Raw genomic sequence first — 6,000 nt, 5'->3', positions numbered from 1 at the left:
TAATGCTGTAACACTGAAGACTTCTTATAAGTGGTATGAGTGATTTTAAAGCTAAATGTGTAGGTAAAAGCTGAAGAATGTCCGGGATGTCCATTAACCTCAAATACAGATGCAAACGTAGAAAAAGTGGCAAAAAATGTATTGGGGTGTTCGTTCAAATAGGCGAATAACTATTCGAGAGCTTTACGAAGAACTAAACATATCGCATTGATCGGTACAACGCATTTTCGAAAACCGTTCCTAAACTTTTGACTGGGCGACCAGGAATTTTTGGACGAAAGATATTCCTGTATGACCATATCAATCATACTCTCTAGATATAACATGAGGTGATTTCTTCCCCAAAATTAAAACCGTGGTTAATGGAAAATGTTTTGACACCATTTCTGACATTGAGTGGGCTATGACAGAACAGCTGAACGCCCTTTTAACAGAAACCTTCTAGAAACCGTCCAATCACGGATTCAATGTTGGTATAAGTGCATTTGCTAGCCAAGGACAGTGCTTTGAAGGAGATTAAATCACATTCTATGTAATTTTATTACTTTGTTTCTAATTACATTATCCACTGTATTTTTTGACCACTCCTCGTAAATCATAAAAGAGAATAGTACTTACGTTAGTTCCAAATAGTTTACGTGCCATCTTTCTGAAGGTGTACTTCTGATTTAACACAAGTTAAGATATTAGAAAGAGTGCAAATTATATTACTAAGGTTTTAAACATTATTTATTTTAAATCATACATTATCGATAAAATTTGTTTATAAAAATGCATTAGCTTGTTTAAAAGTAACTTATATATTATACAAAAGGATTTTAAATAACCTTACAAAATATATTCATATTAAATATATTTTTAAGGATTGTGTTAAAATGTGCTTTTATTCTTAAGATACATACAGTTTAATTTATTAATTATTATTATTATTATTTAAATACTTTGTATATACCTTCAAGCATCTACCTTCCCTTTGAGAAACCATAAACACCAATGTAAATGCGTATCTCAAAGAAATTTTTCATTTTTTCAACTTACATTGAATATATGTATTTCGCACAAACACCAGACAGTGCAACTTGCACAAACATAACTTTAATCATATAAAAAAGTACAAAATAAACATTTTTACGAAAGTAATAAATGTATTAATTTACAAAAATATATATATATAAAACAACAACAACAATTTAAAATCAACAATAACAATAACAAAACAATAATAAAATAACAATGTCGTAATCGGTTCATCAACAATGACTAGAATTCTGTTGATTGTCCTCATGTCTGTCACTAATTTTTGGAACTATCTTACAATTGAAAATCTGATGTCTTGATTTTATTCATTCTTTCCATACACTGTTTATTACACTTAGGCAGACATTCTTCGTTTTATATATATAGTTATAGTTATTTACAATCTTATAAACATTCGAGACCAAAATGGCACCCACTCATCCAGGAAAATGTCATGTCCATGTTGAAGACAACTACACCCAAGTCAGTCAATTGTCTATAATTTCAACTGGGATCCTACTATTCCAAGGAACGTGATTTGTAGTTGCGTATTTCCTGTAGAATAATATACAATAATTAATGTAAAATATTTTTGAAGCATATCATAATTAAAGATCAGCAATTTTGGCAAAAAGCCATAAATGTCATGTTTTTGCCATTTTTCCAAGAAATTATGAATAAATGCGTATATTGTGATCATTGGCCATATTTCCCATTTTATGATTACTTCTAGAGTTGGGTTGTCACTTTACAAGAATCTTGTAGCTATCATTAAAATATCTGGTAACCTGATCTTTCTATTTACTATTTACACATTACAACTTTCTGAAAGCAATAAAAATATCTCCGTCGATGCACCACTGCACTCTAGTGGACAAATAGCGAACTTATTCTTTAAAAACTTGTATTTTGGCGTGCTTCTCCTCTTAGTCCAAACGAATCCGTTGTTTTGGAAGCGGTGAAACTGTTTTTTTCTTTCTTTATGTCAGAGGGAGGGCGATAGCAGGTAGCAAGCAAGACGGCCCAGAAAGTTGAAATGGTTTGCCTCCTTGCAAGATGAGAAAATGTTGTATGCAACTATCAAGGCTATGTTTACATGGAAACATATTGTAGGCTTGCAAGATTTTTTTTTTTTTTGTATGAGAGCTACAAGATTCGTGTAAATTGACAACCCAGCTTTAAGTATTGTTTACCAGTCGACTGATATTACGGTATTACAAGTCGCATTTCCCACTGTTATACCGCGGAACGAAAATCACCTGAGAAATATGAAATTTAACGCTCCTCATTTTAGGGGGTGGATGAATTATTGTTGCCCAGCCAAACATAAAACAAGCGTGGTTCATATCCATATCAACTCAAAGGTAGTGTTGGCAACCATAACCACTTTTAAATCCCATCTCGAGATGTAGAAGTTTCTATTTTGCTCTTGAATTTTACACCTTATACTAAATTAAAAAAAAAATCTTAGAAATTAAACTATTGTATGTCACACATTTCCTTCGCTATATAAATAAATTAATCGTAAATTTCGATCTACTATGTTTATCTAGTAGTTTATGAATAATTACGTTTTTTAATTGGAAGAGACTGCGTAAAAGGTGGAGAAAAAAAACAAGTACATTTTCCCGCCTTTTTTGTGTTACCATAGTGTGTAATGAACGTAAAAATACCAGGAAAACTTTATTTTCCTATCCTTTTGTGTAGGACGCATTCGAAGTTGGTTGTTTATAATTTTACATTTAGCTTTTTTTTTTTACCGTTAATTGTATTCTTTATATTAAAAAAACACTACAGCACAATTTATATTTCTAAGAAGTATTTCTTTTAAACGAATCACACGTTTCTTCAGCACTAGTTTGCATATTCTGGTAATCAAGTTGGACAATAAACACTAATTTAAAGATTATTGAATTGTCATTGTCTACTGTCCGCCCATATAGAATTATGTTGCTGTCGATGAGAAATCCCATATTTGCAGCTCATTACAACGAAAATTCCTTTTGAGCTCCTCCGTGATTAAGAGGTTGGCGTACGCTCCTTTGACGTAAGAGTCCCGGGTTCGATTCTCAGCGAGAGCTCATGTCGTTGGATTCCACGTCAACCCTAGAAAGACAAACGGGTGATCAATGTTGCCGGCTAGTTGTTTCTTTTATTTACTTTATACGGATTAATATATATTCAGCATTCTCCGTTTTTTTATCGTTCCATTTGATGAAAGGTTCATTTTCGTTTTTTTCAACTGAAATATACTGCATTGTTTTTCTCTGTAAAAAAATCAAGTTGCGCGGGCCAATTTGAACCCCCTTGGTCATAGGTGCATGTCATCTTTGTTTTCTCCAATATTCCTTTTGTTTGCTTTTTATATCTAAAACTTGTATTACTTTTTAAAAATGTTACTTTTCTCCTTTATATAAACACTTTAGGCTTTTATAGACCTTGGTGAGTGTTAGTTATGATACTGGTTTTCTGCATAATAAGAAATTTGGTAAAATAATATAAGCAGTTTTACGCACCGCATTTACCTTTTTTTTTTTTTTTTTTTTTACAAATCAAAAGCATAATTCCTTGAAAATTTCTTCGTTCAAATTTAATTCAACACATTAACTCAAATTGAACAAATATGCTCTTAAAGTTACTTAAAATTAGTGCGAGCAATTTTGACCCTGCTCCTTGATCTTTCACGTAGGAGATGCGAGCATGGAATTTCTAGCGTTAATCAGTAGGTCCCGTTCCATATAGCCTCGCTGCTGAAAGGGATGTTGAACTCAAAATCAACTCAACGAAAATTCCCATTATTTCCTTTCGAGAAACTAGTAAAAAAATGTAATGTTTCCCAATGGGCTGGCATCACTGCTCAAAGGTTGTGACATGTTTCAGATTTGATCCCCACACCAATAGACGTTAAACGATTCTTTTCTAGGTTTCGAAAGCACTTTAACGGAAAGAGGTCCTAGCTTGTCTATGGACAAACTAAAGAAAATGCTTACTGATATTGTGCAATCAAAAGCGAACTATGTGTTGTGTAGCATGATTGCTTTACAAAATGCGAAGATAGAATTACAAACATTAAATGACTCTTTTACATTGCTTTTTGTCACGGTAATCACTACAGTATTTCCTCTTCCTCGTTTATGATACTATTACTTCTAAGATTTAAATTTTCTTCCTCTATTTTCATTTTCATATGTGATCGTTATTTATACTTAAAAAGTCATTAATTTTTCTTCCCATAAGTTTTTATTAGGAGGGGATCAAACTGTGAAAAGGAGTCCAATAATATAAGCCACTGCGTGTATACAGTATTGAACGGGTATTATTCTGCACCCGAAAATACGAAAAGTAATTGTAAAATACTTCCATCTATATTAAAATAAAAAACGAATGATAGATCTAGATAAGAGAGAAAGTACAGATGAAGGGCGAGATCAAGTTCTCAAGCTGCAACAACCATTTTCCAGTAAAGCAATTATAGTTTTATTGAGAAAACTAGCCTTTAGCTAGCTGAAGGCTCCGAACTCAGACCCAAGAGTTCCCTCGGAATACAGACTTGCATTTCTTATCTACTATATTGGTCCTTGCATCAACAGTGAATTTCGTGGAACTTGCTCTTCATATTTCCTGAATCTGCCCATCCGGGGGCTTCGCCCCTACACACTGTCCTTGCTCGGCCTACGGCCTCACACCTTTTGAACCCACAATTCTAGCGTTTCTTTTCCTATTTCAACTATATAAAAGATAAGATTTTGAATCCCAAGAAAACGCCCATTTAAATAGCATGGGAATTTCTCCATCCCCCTTTAGAACCCTAAAAAATTAAAAATATTCACTTTTGGCAATTTTCTTGTCTCTTAGTCCTGGAAGGCTACAATCATGCTAAATTTCATCATTCAAATCCATGAACATTTTGGGCTGCAGAAGACGTCCCACATAAATACCAGTTGAGAATGCTCCAAGAGCATTGCCAGAACGAACTTAAAAGAATGGAGCCGGAATGATAACTGTCATTGTTCCTAGATGTAAAAGTAAATATCTTTATCCGCACCTTCTTCTCTTTCTCGCAAAAATTGGCAAAATATCATCTCTCCATGACTTGTGGCCACAGGTTACTATTTGGTACCAAAACATTTACCACCCTCTTGTGTATTGATCAACATCAATTTTATTTCTCTACAACTTATGGTTCCCAAGATATGGCTCTTTAAATCTCTGGAAGTAGGCGAATTTCTGGCCAATATCTCGGGAACGGTAAGACTGACGCGAAAAATTGAATCATTTTTTGTGATAGTTTTTGATGCTCTGTGGAATGCAGGGTTGAAAGTTGAAAAAATGCAAATAACAGAAAGACAGACATAGAGAATTCAGTAACGATGTTTTTAGTTTCGTTGAACACGGGAAATATTTTTCAGTATCCCATAAAACCACTCTACAGTTGGACATTTTCAATGAACTTGAAAAGTTCGTTACTGAATTCTCTATGTTTGTGTGTCTGTCTGTTTATCTGTCTGCCTATCCGTCTGTTTGTTATTTGCGATTTTTTTTTTTTCAATTTTGAACCTTGCATTCGATAGACCATCAAAAACTATCAGAGAAAGTAAATAAAGTTTTCGCGTCACTCTCACCCTTCCCGAGATATTGGCCAAAAACGACAGACTTGCAGAGATTGAAGGAGCCATATCTCGAGAACCATAAGTTGAAGAATGATGATATTGATGTTAATGAATACCTAAGAGGATGGTAAATATTTTGAAACTAAAAAGCTACCAATGCCAGTTGACCAGTAGCCATCAATTAATATTAGTACCAAAATGTTTAGCATTGTATTAGGAATTGATTAACACCAACATCATCTCTCTATGACTTATCATTTTCGTTATAATGGCTAAAATATAGTTCCGATTTCGGGAGATTTAAGGAACCAAATCTCGGAAACCTTAAGTCACACAGAAATCATATTGGTGTCCATCAATACATAAGAGGATG

At 33.5% G+C, this 6,000-nt stretch overlaps 1 protein-coding gene across 2 annotated transcripts in view; it reads right to left on the bottom strand.

Moving 5' to 3' along the window:
* Positions 1–783: 783 nt before the first annotated feature.
* LOC145673844 (uncharacterized) overlaps positions 784–6,000 on the bottom strand; it is a 65,144-nt gene continuing 59,927 nt past the window's right edge. For both annotated transcript variants that reach the window (XM_081743615.1, XM_081743616.1), the window contains exon 4: positions 784–1,572. The gene's annotated coding sequence lies outside the window, so the exon portion shown is untranslated. The remainder of the gene's footprint in view (positions 1,573–6,000) is intronic.

The sequence above is a fragment of the Thermobia domestica genome, chromosome 17, assembly GCF_964235325.1.
Source record: "Thermobia domestica chromosome 17, izTheDome1.hap1.1, whole genome shotgun sequence".
Classification (NCBI taxonomy): domain Eukaryota; kingdom Metazoa; phylum Arthropoda; class Insecta; order Zygentoma; family Lepismatidae; genus Thermobia; species Thermobia domestica.
Note: the sequence above shows the minus strand (reverse complement) of the source record. Positions and strands in the feature narration are given on the sequence as shown.